Here is a 16,977-nt window from a genome sequence, read left to right on the forward strand (position 1 = left end):
TCAACACCTTTAATCAAGAATATCACTAACACAAAGCACTGTATAAGGAAATAGGTTTTTTCATTATAAACAGTTACATTTCTTAACCCTCTTCAATCAGATGTACCACACTGCAGTTAAGATACCTTGCTATAGCTGGATGAGACAATTTTGGGTCTTGGAATACTGAAAAAGCCACCTTCAGTCAGAACAGCTAAGAACAAACGCAGTAAGTTGGACTGACAAGTAATAGATGTCCAGACACAACGTCAGTCATGCCATTTATTCCAGTTTTTGGCCCCTCCAATACAAGACAGATGTTAAGCTAATTGAAGGCATACCGATGTCTTCAAGTGTGTAATGGAAAATAAAGAGAAGGCAGAGAAAATCTTCTCAGAAGTGCGCAGTGATAGGATGAAAGGCAACGCAGACATGTTGCAACAAAGGAAGGTCTGGTTAACTATTAGGAAATAACTAAAGAGTGGAAGAGGGGCCCTGAGGGCCTCAGGAATCTCCGTCTTCAAGGTGCTCAAAGCTTGGCTGAATGACTGCCATGAGCAACCTATCTAAACTGGCCCTGTTCTGAGGAAGGAGTTGGCCCAACTAACCTCTGTAAGTTCTCTCCAACCTAAATTGTTTTATGGTTATATTATATGATTCTATGGTTTTGTTCATCCCCCAAGAGAAGCAATGGGAACAAAGATATTCTTTATTCATATACAATATACCAACTGGAAATCTGAATGACAGAGATCCACAGAAATAAGATTATTTCAAAGATGCATTTACACTGCTCAATTAATTGCCTTTGTCATAGGATGGAAAACTGAAGCACGCCTGCTATTGCTGAGGATCTAAGCTCCTTCAGCGTGCAAATATCTAGAACTTTTTATTTAAATTGCGTTGCATAAGGCAAAAACCAGCTAAAGTCCATGGTACTTTCTTTTAGCAGTACTGACCTAAATCATTCTTATAGTCTTTTACCAATCAAAAGGGATATGAATTTCCATTATGCACTGTGGTTTACATCATGCACTAAACATCCAGAACCTTGTTGGGTACAATTAAAAAGCTTCAAACGCTAAATTACTTTGTGGCCTTCTGTTTACATGCTGCTTCCATGAAAGATTAAACTGGCTGGAAACAAGGATCTTCTCTGCAAAACAAGGCTCTTGTTCTCCAGTGGGACCTGCCCTTCTATTTTCCTCAGTACTTGATAACGTATCACTTTGGTAGGTATAAAGGTCTGCAATCATACATCCCTTTGAAGGAACAGAGCCTAAATAAATAAAACTTGTAATGAGGTATATGGAAATCTGCTACTCAGGCAAAACAGTCTGGGTTCAGCAGACTGTTCACCACATGGAACAGTTCTGCAGGTCTGGATTTTGCATATGCAATGATGAAAGAAAAAAGCCTTGAGTACACCACAGCTACACGAAAAAAAAACAAACACTTTTCTCGCAGAAGTCAGACTTGAATGGGATTTTTTTTTTAAATTCAGTTTCCTTGCTGCTATTCCCTTACGAAAAGTACTCACATGGGAATGTAATTTTGCTGCTTGCAGATGTCAAAAAGAGCAAAGCATAACTACTAGATTATTAAGAAATTAGAACGCATCTGAAAGGGTTGTTTGCTCTTAGGAAACTGAAAGCATAATGGGTCCATCAGTCTTTTATGTTGGAGAACAACAGACTTGTCCCTCCTGATATATTACCAGGGGACTGTGAACCTTACTTTAAGATGCTGGCTTTGAGTTTATCGAGTATGTCCATAAAAGACTCCAATCTCATACACAGAGCACATGGTACTGTCCATTTTGCATCCTGCCTCGTTTCATTCGCAACCATGTCCAAGCTCTCCCTCTGAGCCGAGATTCCATTGGAGATGCTCAGATGACTACACAAGAAATTACAGGCTCCTCTCTTGATTACAATAGCAGGCATGAAATTAGAAGAAATTTCTACCAGATTTCACATGCAAATAAAATGCAAACCCTCTATCATCAGGTTCCAATACATCTTCCAGACTGAATTATTGATTTGTGACTACAGGCTTCCCATTTTACCTGCACCCATATTCTGAAAGTAGTCAATTTACAAAAACATGTTGACATAAACAGGGATTCAAACCTTAAATGAAAAACAGACTGCTACTAGGTGTGGCTTCTGAGAAAGAGAACCCTACACAGAAAGAAGGCTGGAATTTCTAGTATAATTATCCTCTGAAAACAGAATAAAGCTGTACAAAATGTAATTTGTGTTCTGTAGAAATAATTATGGGTAGGGAAAATTAAGAGTGGACAGGCATCTTTGTTCCCTCTATTGGGTCAGAGAATTTGCTTATTAAATACTTTAATAAAATACTGCATTTGCACAGGACCTTGCCTCTGACAATCGCAAAACTTTCTATAAACACTTAATAATTAAGCTTCAACTGCCTTATGAGGCTGATGTTTATCTTTTATGTTTGAACACGTAAGGAAGCTACTGCCCGGTATTGGATTTGACCATGTCTGTGCCATGTCAAAGGGACACACCTTCAGTACCTCAAAGTGTGAGGCACTGCAAGAAGCTATCCTTCTCATGACCTTATAATAAACCTGCATCTGAAGAAAAAAGTGATTTAATGTCAAATAAGAAGCAGCTGCAATATGTGCAAGGAAATATGTAAAAGAAAAACAGACAAGCGTAGCTCAGTATTTAATGTTCCTCAAGCCTAGTCAAAAGAAAGAAAATAAGAAAAAAATGTTGTTAGAAGCCTTTTAGAGTCAAGAACATTGTTTGCCAAAAGATTCCACCAGTGCAAACTAAAGATTCCTGCACTTCAGACCTACTTTTCAGATAGCAGAGCCTCTTAGAGGATAAATCTTACATAGTCTGTGATTAAGCTTTCCTTCTTCATATCACTGTCATACACACTTCCCACAAACAAAACACATTTTTATACCCAAGAATAAAAACAACTTCAGTATCAGGTTTCATAACATTCATTTTATCAAGATGACCGAAAAAACATCAAGAGTTATGAAGAACAAATTATTATTTTTTAAACACAAGTAATTAATATTGCTCCTCTACAGCTGCCAGAGTAAGTCTAGTTTCAGAACAACCAAACAGAATTGTTTGATATTTACTTTTTTTTTTTTTTTTCCCCAGTAACCTGGTACTTTTTAAAGGCCAGAATTCTGATTCTGACTTTCTATAATTTACTATCATTTTGAAGCAACTGTCTTAGTGAATGCTATTTCATTAGGACTGGTACCGGATGAAGATAAATACATGATAGATCTACCTATCTATGAGATAAGGATGCATGAACATGTTGGAAGGCAGAGACAAAGATCTGTTGGCCTCGTCATTTTATTCACTTGCTGCTACGCTAAACCTACTGAGCTCTGCAAACCAACTTTGTACATCTGATCTGTACATCTTCGTACATCCTCATACATCTGACAGATCAGAGACTCCATTGCAGCAAGTTCCTGCTTTCTCGGGTTTCCAGTATCAGATGCAATGTGATTCTGATCCACCTTCAGTGAATTAAACAGGATTTTGTGATGGACTCCATACTGAATTCAACAAGAGCAGCAGTCAGCCTACATTAATAGCAGTTTTGTTCTGAGACACACTGAAATGCAAGAACAGATAGCGTAGCTGGAGTATGTTTACATTTCTGCTGTTGACTTGTGCATTCCAAGTGAATTGCTCTGTCTGTCTCTCAATGAATCTATTTATTCAAGCCCGCATTTAAAATGCAAAATTCTTTCCCATTTGTTGATAGCTTATAATTACATTAAACTGTCTTTCTCAAGAAATGATCCTTGAAAAAAGATAAAAAGACATAGCACTATTTCACAGGTTTACAGAAGTGATTGTTCTCGTTCCTGAGTATTTAGCTGTAAAGAAGCATTTAGTTCCCCTTCCTTAAAAAGGCCACCTACATGGGAAGACAAAAATTGCTTCTAAGTCCCAAGCTCAGAAAAGTTAGTGGTTAGGCAAGACAGACTTAAAGGCATGACAGAATATGCTCCTACTCCCATCCCTAGCCTACCCCTTCCCTGCAACTCTCCCCCATAATCTCTTGGGCCTGCCAAGCTCCCCTAAACTCCTTTCCTTCATCTCTTCCCTGCAATCCATTTTGCTGCCCCTTTTCTTGGAACAGAAAAATGTATGCAAGCACATCACCAGGACATTTTGAGCTGAATCTGAAAATAAGGATTATTTCAGACTATTCCTTACATCTTGCAGGGTCCTGCAAGAATACCAGTATCACAGTTTATAAAGTTATGTGCTGACACAGGTTATGGTACTGCAGATAAGCACCCATACACATTTCATACTCTCCATATGTTTTGCTCTAATGGCTTTTATCTGTTACCATTCTCTGTGCCCAAAATTCCATAAGCTTTTCTTTGAAAGACGTATCACAAACAACAGAACATCTAAGGAGATTTTTCAGGCTCTGAAAAGGAGATATCTGGCACAATGGTATTTATTTTCACTCCAAGAGGGGAAAGACTAAAAACCGTGCATTTGTGAAGGAGGTCCAGAATCGTAAGAAGCATATTCCTGCATACAGTGTTAACATATTAAATAGATTTATTTCAGAACAAAGTGGTACACAATACTGATTGCACTCGATGTTTATAATCCAATGTATTCTTTCTACAAATAAAATAAGAAAATGACGACTGCAATGGATACGAACCATAGAGTTGAAGATTTGCCTAGCTTTGAAAATATAAATACACAAAAAACTTGCCTCTGCATGGAAAGATTTTTATACTGGTTCAAAATAACTAAGAGCTTTTCTCTCAGTGTGGCCAATGTTAAAACATGTCATATCTACTTACTAGTGATGGAAGGTAGACTTTAGACTCTATAGACTATAGCCCTTTCTTTTACAAGGATACACCCTTCTTAACTCTAAGTTTTCACCTGCTTTATTTTGAAACTGAAGCACGTTTCAGACCTACACAAGCATTTAAGGGTTTATTACTCATGATGGGTATAAGCAAGAATAGCCTGAAGCAGGTGGAAAGAAATTCCCTTCTTTTTGCTCTTTTTTCCTGATTTGAGACATTCATATTATGAGCTTTGATCTCCTTCCCTGTTCTCTTTCTCCTTTGTTGCTAAAGTAAATAGTTCACTTTTTTTTTTTTTCTTTTGCAGTTTCATCATTTTAGTACATTACACCATTTGGCACAGGAGACACAAAGAACCACATCAAATAAAAGCACGTGACCACAAAAGCCTTAAGAACCATGATCCCAGATTCGTTGTCAGTTTACCATTTTTCAGACTTGCTCGACCATCAAATCCTCCCTATCACATTAACAACGTTGTGCTTTGCAGGAGATCTGGAATAGTGCTTCAATCAGCAAAACAGAGATTAACAATAAAATAACAGAACATTACTCTTACTACTGAGAAATCAGACAGTCTAGACTTGTGACAGTGCTTTCTCCCCTTTCTAGTAATAGTCAATTTAAAGCAAATATAATTAACATATTGTTTGTCCAGTCATATCTACTACAAGGTAAAGTATATCCCCCCCAGAAATTCCTACCTTAATTTTACAGGAATGACTTAAGAGACCCAACATGCTTCTATTTTTACAGGAATACAGGAGACTTTTTAATTAACTATTAACTATTTCTACTTCAACTTAGGTAAAATGGAAACGTATGTTTCCAGCTAACTGATATAATATGATGCAATGATGTTATTGAGGGTAAACAAAAAACACAATCACAAGTAAGACCTAGAGGAAAAACTACACAAAATCTATTTATTTGGAGAGAAAATCCTGGTCAAACACTAACTAAAAGTCTGGCCAAGTAAAGCCAAAAGGATAAATAACATCTTTCTTTCCTTGACCTACTAAAGGTTCAGAGTAAATACTTCTGAGTTCCTCCTGGCTGGTGACTGGAAAAAAATACGAAACAATCACTGTAAAAAAAGTGGATACTAAAAACAAAATGTATTTCAGCTTCACAGACTGTGCAGAAAACTGCAACTCAGGCTTTCTGAGCTCTGTTTGCACCTCTTCTGCTGACTTTGTATGTTTTAGCACGTCATTGCAAACCACTTTGCTTGCCCACCTACAATGGTCGGATGCTTACACTGAAGTACACTGAAGTTTCATAATCTTCATCGAATAGTATAAAGCTGTGGGATGAAGTCATCTGTAAGTGCTAACGCATACTGCTTTGTTTGGGTTATTCCAACTTTGGTATTCTGATGTAGGTAAAATTGTCAAAGAACAGTTTTCAGTACTACATTTCCCATTTTAGACAAGGTGGGTATACCAACAAAAGAATTAGATTAACTGTATAGAGTTTGGGTTCTAGTAAACTTTAACAGGTTTACACACAAACCATAGCTCAGGTGATGCAAAACTGAAAGACTTAAGGGGATAGGAGCTCTGTCCCCAGGATTTTACTACTCCTGAGGAAAAAAAGAAACATAAAGCATGAGATGAATAGGTAGTTAACCCTATAATTAAATTAGAATATGTTTCTTCCCTTCCTTTATTCAGATTCAGAGCTGGGAGGGGAAAGAACAGTATAAAGTTTTGCAGCCTAAAGCTTTCCCTACTGTTGATAGTATGAAAGCCTAAAACTGCCAGTATTTCCTCTGCATCAGCTAAACCAGGACTGAAGCGATTTCCTTTACTTAATGGGTTTTTATACGCAGAAACCAACCCAAAGGTTCTGCGTAAATAGGATCAAAAGGTTTCCACTGGTCTGTTAAGCAACAGCAAGCCTGGGCTGAAGGCGATGGAGCTCTTCACAGGCCTCAGCCCTCATCTTCTCTGAAGACACAAACCCATGCAAGGATAACGTTTATTGCCCAGCTGATGAGTCCCTCATGTCACACAGCTGTAGTTGTGTACGCACGCTGTACACAAAGCCTATAACAGTCATAATCCCATTTTCTTCTTTGTATAACAGGACCCACTTTTATAGATCAATCTCAAGCCTACAACAGGAGCCCTGGCCAGGCCGAGAGTCCAGCAGATCTGACAGCCCTCTGGGAACTGCACCGTGCCTCGAAACACAAACTTTTGGACAGCTGGACAGGAGAAGTCCAACTGAATGTGACAGAAACGATCAGAAAGGCTCCAATGTGTGCAGTGGTTTAAAATACAGGCTTATTTAACCGCTGTTAACAATATCAATCTATAAAGCAATGACCAGTGCAAAGATTTTGGTCGCCATTCATTCTGACAATATAAATACAAAGGGACAAATAAAAATGCAATATATTTAAGACTCATTAAAAACATTACAAAATCCTTCATGCTTAATACGTGGAATTATTTTCCAGAATATAGAACAAACAGGTGAAAAAAGAGAATATGAGAAGTTTCAGAGGCTATAAAAGGAGTGTGCTTGGCTCTTAGAGGGCCCAAAAATTCTGACAGAGGTCACTTTTGTTTTGAAACTTACTACACTTAAGCCCCTCTCAGTTTTTCCACACACACACACACAAAAAAAAAAACACAAGGTATATTACAAATTTAGGATGCTTAGTCATTTCACAGCAGCTTGCTTATGGAAAGGTTACAAATAAGGAGATGTTCATAACAAATAATGTCAGGACTGAATTTAAAGGCATTTCTTACGGTCTCAAGCAGAGGTTTTTTGTTTTTGTTTTTGTTTCAGAAAGTATTAGGTACTAATATTAATCCTTCATCAGCACAGCATTATTCAAGGCAAATCTTTATAAGAGCACCTGAGCAAGTTGCTAGGTGCCTCACGGTTTAACCAGGAAGGCCTGGTTCCTGTCCCAGGGAACTTGCACAGCCCGACATTTTGCACCATGCAACGCAATAAGGAACTAAGCAGCAGGGACTGAACGGTGGGGAAAGAACAGCATGGGCTGCAATACGGAGACTTAAATATTTACAATGAAGAAAGATGTATTTCCAAAGCATTTTGCTTATTTCTTAAAGGATTCTTGGCAGAAAATTAAGAGAAGTTTCAGTGAGAAGTGAAGGAAAATTAAGAGTTTCACCACAGAGAATTAAATGCAAAGAGGAAATAACAGAAAAAAAAAGTTGTACAGTTGTAGGAAAAGGGCAGACAAATGAAGCAGCAGCAAAAATAACTGACCAAACAAAAAGATACAGATATGATAAAATACATGGGCAGATAAGAAAAGAAAGAGAACGCTACGCAACCCTATGAAAAAAACTTGAGAGTAGAAAGTTAAGATTAGAGAAATGATTCAAGACACCAGGAGAAAGACCGTCCAGCCTAACCTCCTGCGATCATATTTGGTACGGATCTCAGGAAGAAGAGCAAGTGTGAAAGAGGCTGGAGACTTGTCACACTAGGGCAGCACAAGAGTTTGACTGAAAGACAAGGTGGATGTTAGCCCAGTTACAAGACTTGTTCATCCTGCATCAATTTGAAATGCCAACACAACAACTGAAGTGGTTTAAAATGCCACACTATCCCCATTTCTCCTTTACATGAAGAAGAGGGTAATGTCTCCTCTGTAATCTGAACATTTACTTTTGAATTCCCTGCTCTCCAGAAGTATACTTTTAAAGGTATTACCTGTTTTGCAGACATATATACACCACCTTACCTGTGAATATATTGAGGGTCTTCTAAGTAGCAGAAAAAAAAAAAAAAACTGGGCATTGACTCTTTGCCTTAAGGGAAAAATGTTTCTAAATCCTAACTCAAAAGAACTAAAAATGGCTTACATGTAGCATGAAAATAGGAGCTGGAATTGTAAACTGTTGCATAAACAAGGAAAAAAACACCAGATCACTAGTATACTGTGAGCAGTATTCTCCTCTGGAACAGTAGAACTTAATAAATTAATGAAAGGATTGAGGATTTATTTATGGTGAGGATCACTGGAAATTCCTCTGCACTGAAACATGGGTGGTATGTTACACAATGCTTGTCATTGTTTAAGATACTGATCTGCTGTTTTATAATCCACTCTGCTTTAGCGATGGAGATCTCCCAAACAATCCCATTGAACAGAATATTTATTACAAATGTGTGTGCATCTTCTATTTATCCATAAAATGGATGATATAAATGAATAACTGATCTAAGATGGGTATCAGTTATTTTTATTTATTTTTTATTTTACAAACATGCGCCCTATATACCTACTGTTTATCAATCTTTGGCCCTGCACTCAGTATCACTGAGCGCATGTACTATGTATTATGATTGTTCATATGGCAGGTGGTTTTTTAGTACTTTTACTAAGCTCATCTAACCAGCAGTGTCTCTATCATGAAGCAGAAAAATAAGTCTCAAAGCAGTGTACTACTCCACTGCCTTTCTTACCAGCTTCACTCACCTTTTTCTGAAGAACAACATTCATTTCCTATAATTTGCAGCCTTTTTATGTTTTATGACTGCACTTGCTTATATTGTTCCTTATTTTATGTTCCCTAATCTATTAGTCAAATTACAGTAATTATCTCTTATTGTTAATCTTTTCCAGATATTGCTTAATGCCTAACGCTTTCAGGGACACAGTCATTCTGTAAGCATGCTATTTTTCTGCCTCTCTACTAAAATAGTACTGTCTGTAAACTTAAACATATTAACAAAGCTTGTGGATCTCTTCTGGAGAAACATTCAGTGTAAGCAACATAATGTCCCCTGCATCATCAGCATCAGATTTGATTAGCTTTGATGAAGAACAAGAAATGCAAAGCACTGAAAGGACAGGAAATCTTGCAGAAAATTCTCAGAAATGAAATGAGAGCAACATGCTGGAAAACTTCTGGATATGAAGTTGAGCATTTGGGTCATCTATAAGAATGTCTGAGGGAGGCAGAAAGTTAGAGGGGTAAAAATGTTTTTCTTTCATACATCTGGCTTCTGACGCTGATTTCCATGTGTATGCAGCATGATTAAGGGGCATTCTTGCTCAGATCTTGAAATTGGCTTTATCTTATGTTCACAAATGATGTGGAATGCTACAAGTCTGGTCTGGTGCTCCAGCTACATTCTCCAAGAGGCCTAGTGAACTCAGGTTTTATGTAAGCCAAATATGTTCACATGTGGACGCAAGGCAAGAGAGCATAAGTTTTTCATGTAAACACAGCCACTGTGGTTTGACAATCTAATAAGAACCATGTTAAACCCTTATTCATTTAACAAGATGATATGAATCTGCTTGGATGGTTTTTACAACCCCTTTCAGAATCTTTACCACAGGCATTTGTGTAAGTGTGTTTTGTTCCTATGAACATAAATAATTCAATATTCACCTTAACATACCCTCTTTCCAAACAGAGGGAAGCAGGACTATGCATCGCATAACACAAAGGCAGCCTTTGGTAAATGGGAAGAGTGGGAATAGCGCTCAGATGAAAATATTTGCAGTTTTAAACCCTGCTTTACATCAGATGTAACAAGGGCTCCTTCTGCAACATGACAGACATGGATCTACTTTAAAAACAAGAAAAGAAAAGGCAGAAAATAAAAACCTAGATGTTCATTGTGTTAGAATGAAGACAGGGTCCCCACTTGCACACAAGAAACCAGAAACTATCTTTGTAGCTTAGAGCTGCACTTCGCTTGTCAAAAGGGGAATATCAAGGTTTTTGTTTTCATTGATGCCTCTTCAGTTCACGAAGCAGCTTCATTAATGTACATATTGCAAGACAAAGACTGGAATGAAAATCCTTTTCACAAATATTCCCTTGTTACTTGAATACATTATGAATGCATATAGTGCATAAATCAGGCCTGAGGCAAATGTAAACACTTGCATCCCGTAAACTTCCTTCAATGCATACTCTCTTTCCTTAGAAACTGGAAATACTTATGCAGTCACTGAAAGACACAAATTCCAACTTTACATTACTATACCTTAACATCTTTTAAGGGCTTGATTAATGTTACTTAATGTTTCAGGGCTTGAGTGTCTGTCCAAGTTAAGTACTGAGATAATGGAGTGGCCTAACCTGTGTCTTGAAGTAGATATATTTACCAATAAATACAGAATTTGAAAAAAATTAGCCTTTTTAGTTGAAGAATGACATTTTCAGAAAGCTTCTCAGCTTTTAAATCATTACCATTCTGTCTTTCAATAAGAACAAAGACCTAGCTATTCTACACGTAGAATAGCTTCCTCATATAAAGCTATTCCAGAATAGGTTTTTTTTGGGAAAATATATTAAGGCTTTGGAGTCCTATAGATACTGAAAAAGAATAGTTCACATCAAACATATTGTTATATTTCCTCAACCACCAGTCAGAGAAGTTTTCAATCAGAATAACAAAGGAATAGATTAAAATATGAAACAGCACAAACTTTGATCTCCCTGTCCTTCATCCTGGAACACATTTTCTCTGTTTTCTTTCTTTACTAGTTCTTCCTCCCTCCTTTTCTTTCAAAAATGAAAAGCACCAAGTACTATTCATACCTGTACTAGATGCATCAAAGATGACATTGTAAAACCAAATCTGCTGCAAATACTCTCTAAAATAAATGAAGAATGTAAACTAAGTAACTGAATGAGGCACATTCTATGAACTAAAATAAAAACTCACAATAGACAAGAACTACTTCAAAGAATCCATTCTGTCAATGGTGGCTTATTTCCAAGTCAAAGATCTACCACTTGCTACTAAAGATTTATTTATCAAAATAAATTATATAACATATTCCATTATCCTCACGTTTTATTTACACCAACATTTTGACACCTAACAATGTAATGTTAATGTTATTATACTGAGACTTCTAGATTATAGCCTGATAAAAACTCACTCAATCTGATGGGGACTATGATGTCTTGCCAGTATTTGTATGTGCTGTCTTTTTTCTATAAACAAATTATTTTATAAAGGAACACATATACATTTTTAAAAACTTTATTGTATGCAATGATCTCCTAAACATTAGCTTTTAATTGACTAGAGTTAAGTGACAGAATTCTTAACAGAATTCTTCCTTCATTCAAAAGACTTCAACAATTTAGCGACTTTTTCCCCGTTACACAATATATGCAACTAAACATGTTATTTATTCAGTCATAAGCGGAGTGGCTGTGAACACTGTCCTGTAAGTGCCCAAGATTTGGAAGCTGTTATAATTATATTGCATGGCTAAACAACAGAATGTTTACCTTAATACTTAATCTAATTTTACCTATCAGCATCTTACAAAAGAGAACTTATGCCCAAAATGAAAATATTCTAAGTTTTGGCTGAGAGTGCTTATATTCTTAACTGCATTGGTTGTTTCTACCAGTAATAAATATTAGTACACTGTTGGAATCTTCTGTGTTATAAATGCGTTTCTATATCCTGTATTTTTATTTCTCCAAAGTTTTTTAAAGTTTTATTTCTTTAAAGTCTTTAATGTAAGAAAGAAGATATGCCACCAAACAGTTCAATTTTGCTCACCATCTCCATACCTGTCACTGAATGGCATAACTGGCAACCTCAGCTTTCAGGAAGAACTCTTTCAAAGTTGCGTTAATGCCATTTGATAAATCACCATAACTACAAAAATAATTATGATAATATATTTATCGTAATTTATCATGTACTAATTAAAATTAGTACCTCTTCTTTTCTACATCTCTTCTTCACATGTGCATGCTTGAAATTTATGGTCTTCCACTTTAGTATCAAGTCATTAAATAAACAGCGATGGAAACCACAAATTCTGTGTTTTATTCCAATTCTGTCAATGGTTTCTGGAGTAAATGAGGAGAATCAGCCTCAACCATTGTTTATCAGTCTTTGCAGACTAAGACATATACATAGAGGTCTTGGACTTGCAGAGGCCATGCTAGAAAAACATCATCCTTGACCTCTGCAAGGCACTTACAAGACAAAACAAAATATACCTTACAACTGCCAGCACCTTGCAATTTTAGTTTAACTCTGAAGGCTACATCTCTTTATGATATAACTCATAATTCAATGTTTGCTATTTCCTTGTGATGATTGAGTATGAATCTGATGTTCTTCTCCAAGCCAGGAAAGAGATGGCTAAGGGTGACAGAAAAACATGGAGGATCAGAAGACTGTTTAAAAATACAAGCATCAGATTATTACTACATGTCTCTCTAAAATATCTTTCGTCCCACAGGCTGTGAAGTGTTTTAACAATGTATAATAGAATTCATGTATAGGGCAAAGACTGCTGCAAATCCATTCCTATACAATCCACAATACAATTTATGTCAGGGAATGAATACTTTATGTTAATAAAAGTAGAACTCACACCTACTTTAGAAGTTGAGTATGACCAGAATATCACAATCAGGTCCTCAGCATCTTTGAAGGTAAGCTTTACTAGTGAGTCATTTTAGCTCACCCAGAATTTTTCCTCCTAACACATTGTCAACAAAATCCCTCAGATTCAAGTTGCCATGGTAGGTTACCTGTTTTCTCACTTTAAAAAATGTAAAGAAGCCACTGCACACTGTGTACACCATTTATCTGTAATTATAGAGGCTTGTGATTTTGAACATAGACAATTTTGCAAGGATTTTTTTTTACTATGAAGATTTGTCACTCAAGTTATTTTTGAATTGACTGAAGAATGTCAAAAATGAAACCTTCAGTACTATTTAAACCTATAAATAGTATTTTAGAATTCTAGTTTGTCTTCTAGGTCTGGGGCAGGAATAGCTGATTTGGGGCTTCTACATGCTGAGGTTACTATTTTGTTGTGAAGACTGAAGTTCTCAGAAACCATAGGCTCTTTGCTTTTTCTCCTGCTTCCTGTCTTCAACATACAGGCCATCATTGGATGTTTTTAAGTGAATTATAATGAATGCGTTAGCTCATGAAGATTTTAGGTCTGCTGCAAAGCTGGAGTAAAAAGGAACATAAACTGACCCTACAAGAACAACAAAATACAGTCCCGAAATTAAATCTAAACCTTCCTGTATATAGCCTCTGTTCATTTGGCTTCTTCTTCCAAATGCCTGTAGGCCTTGCCTTTCATGACTACTACTATAGTTAGCGTTTCTTTGGCTGCTGGTGGGTTTTCAATTTCCTTAAAAACTGCAAAGGCTACATTCATACCGGAGAATGATTTTAACGATCTCCCACTTTCACATTTCCCATCTCTCACTGAGCTCACAGTGAAGATACAGTCCCAGGCAATTATACGTGACCAATTTCACTTCAGATTAAGAATCAGCCATAGGATTAAACAAACAAACAAAAAAAGATCAGTTGTTTGATCTTCTTCTACTCAGGCAGATTCTTATCCACCTAGACTTAAAATAAAAATTTGCTTAGAACAACAAGATTGGGAACCACTGTATGTAATACATTATTTCCTTGCAGGGAAAAAAAAAAATCTGTCCTTAGGAAGGACAGTAAATCCAAGAATTACTCTTATTTTGTTCTTTTTCTTTAAATATGGCAGTTCAAACTTGGCCACTTGGCATGTGTGTATTTGATAGCTCGCACTACACAGATTTCCAGTTATTATAACCTTGAATGCCAAAGTGCTTATTTGAATATCTATTTGAATTCAATGAAAGCAAGGGATATCACCTTCACCAATATAACCAGCTGCATCCATATGAACCTCATACACACATTCATATATGAAGTACATAACAGTAAATCAAATATGTTGTTTCCAAAAAGTCAGAAAAATTAGGAAATTCAAAGCTTTATCTCCCACATCAGTATTAAATTCATCCTCTTCTGCACATGTGGTATAACAGTGTTATGAATATTAATGTCATAACAACATATGGAAATAACTTATGAAAGGTTGATGAATTATTGCCTTAAAATGCATGAGTTTAATGTGTCTAAATAATAGCTATAATATTCCAAGGATGTAGTTCCTATATTTCATTTATTCCTGAATACCTACTTGTCAATGTTTACCTAAATAATAACATAAATAACATAAGCAGCATAAATAACAAAATTGTTCATGGACAACACAACTAAGAAAGTTTGGTTTCCAATGGACTTCTGTACTGCATAGGATTGATTTTTTTAACTGAGCTGTGTTAACACACAGTATGAGTTCACTCTTTATTAAACATCAGAAAAACCACACAGGAAAGATGTTCTAAATGTCTTTGCCAAAGGAAAAGCTTCAAATGGTGTTCATGCCTTGTAAGACATCAGAGAACACATTCAGGACACAAATCTTGACTGAAGAGAGTTTTTTTCTGATGTTTAACAAGGCATGAATTCTGACTGAAGCACTTCCTGGGATTAGAATATTCATGATTTATTTCAACGATGTTGATTCTCTATTCATAAAATAGTTGTACAGGAGCTTCAGCCTTTCCTTTAGGTGGCAGTAACAGAATCTGCCTCTTCTAACTAGTTATATTTAAGAAATTACAGGAACTTTGTATTTTCAAGCCTTCTATCCTCCTACTACATTCTTCTGAAATTAGCCAACAGGCTCAAGAGACGATTGTAGGGCAGAAATAACAGAAACCTACCTGCGTGCACAGACAACATGGATCATACTAATTTTACAGGAAAGAGAACTAATTTTCCTAGGAAATCAGATTGAAAAACTACCACGGCTTCCCACCACATCAAGTATCTAGGGAGGAATTACAATTCCATAGAAGTCCTTGGCATTCCTTGCCAACTGGACTGGAGCCAAGTTCTCACCCTCAGCCCGGGCAGAAAACTACACCGATTCCCCCAAAAACCTCAACACTAAGTAACCTGAAAACTTAAAAAACAAACAAACAAAACCCAACAACTGGTTAAACTCACATTGCACAAGCAATTCAGATAGACAAACAGTTTTTCATCAGATGCTTCCTGAATAATAAAAAAAAACACAACATAAATAACTTCATCCCATTAGGTAAATCATTTGTCAAAGCCACTGTTGCGAGAGCTTCAACAAATGCCTTCTTAACCACAGCCTCAGGACTACTAATATAATACTAATAATCTACTGTCTTTACCATGAGAGTACACAGGTGCATACTCAAAGAAACATTTCAAAACATGTTCATTAAACCTGAGATGCCAGAGGAGAGTATAACTCTACACAGGCACAGAAAAAACACATTGATACCTGTGATGAAGGGAAATTTCCACCAGTGAGACAAATATGTCAAAACCAGTACTCGTTTTAAGCAGTTATCACATATGGAAAACCTCAGAAAAATTTCTAAATGAAAGAAACAAAAGAAAAATATTTATAATGGAAAAGATGAGGCAATTTCCAACTGCAGCAAATTTCAAAGGTTCTGAGTTCTCCCAGCTTCCAGCTTTACTGGAAAGCAGGAGTTGCTTAATAGCGCTGAAAATATCTGACAAACTCTTTTTAGTCTAAGTTTAGAGATATGACCTTTTTTTTCCAAAGATTCAAAGCAGGAATCTATTAGTCTTTTAGTACAGTTTGGGACACATTGTGTATTTATTCATCACTTCTTGGGCAGGACTTACACTGTAAAATTTAAAAGTGTCCATCAGCCACCTCTGCCCTTTATTTTTTTATTTTTAGCTGGGAGCTTGCAATAGAGAAAAAGCTTCAGGAATTTTGGGTAGTTTCACAGTAAGTTTATTAATCTTGCTCAGTGGGTGGGAAAAGAAAGCAAATGATTCAACACAGGGACAAGAATGGCCAAAATACCAGAAGGTGGTGTGGAACTTGCCCATGTCCGTTGTGTACAGTAGAAAATACGGAAGTTTTAACACCGTTTCTTAAATTAGAACAGGTTTTTGTACTTTGCCCATCTCATCCAGTTTGAACCTAGAAAAACAAATACAAAACGTGTGTCTTGCAGAAGGGTCCTGTTTTGCCAAATAACCAGCTCTCCTTACGTATTATGCAAACCCAATGCAATATAAAAAACATCATACAGAGAAATAAAGATTGGCACGTCCTTGCTCTTCAGAAAACTCTGAGCAGGTTTTTCTGTACTTATACACTGAAGAGGGGAGGAAAAAAAAAAAAAGAAAAAGGGATCTGCTCTTGGAAATTTCTGTCTAGCAAGATTTTCTAGTAAAAGCTACTCATTATTCAA

The 16,977-nt window shown here is 36.4% G+C and overlaps 1 protein-coding gene across 4 annotated transcripts in view; it reads right to left on the reverse strand.

Annotated features, from left to right (window-relative positions):
* BABAM2 (BRISC and BRCA1 A complex member 2) overlaps nucleotides 1-16,977 on the reverse strand; it is a 168,553-nt gene that overhangs the window by 42,499 nt on the left and 109,077 nt on the right. The gene's annotated exons all lie outside the window — the stretch shown is intronic.

Source organism: Anser brachyrhynchus, assembly GCF_964034855.1.
Source record: "Anser brachyrhynchus genome assembly, chromosome: 3".
Lineage (NCBI taxonomy): Eukaryota > Metazoa > Chordata > Aves > Anseriformes > Anatidae > Anser > Anser brachyrhynchus.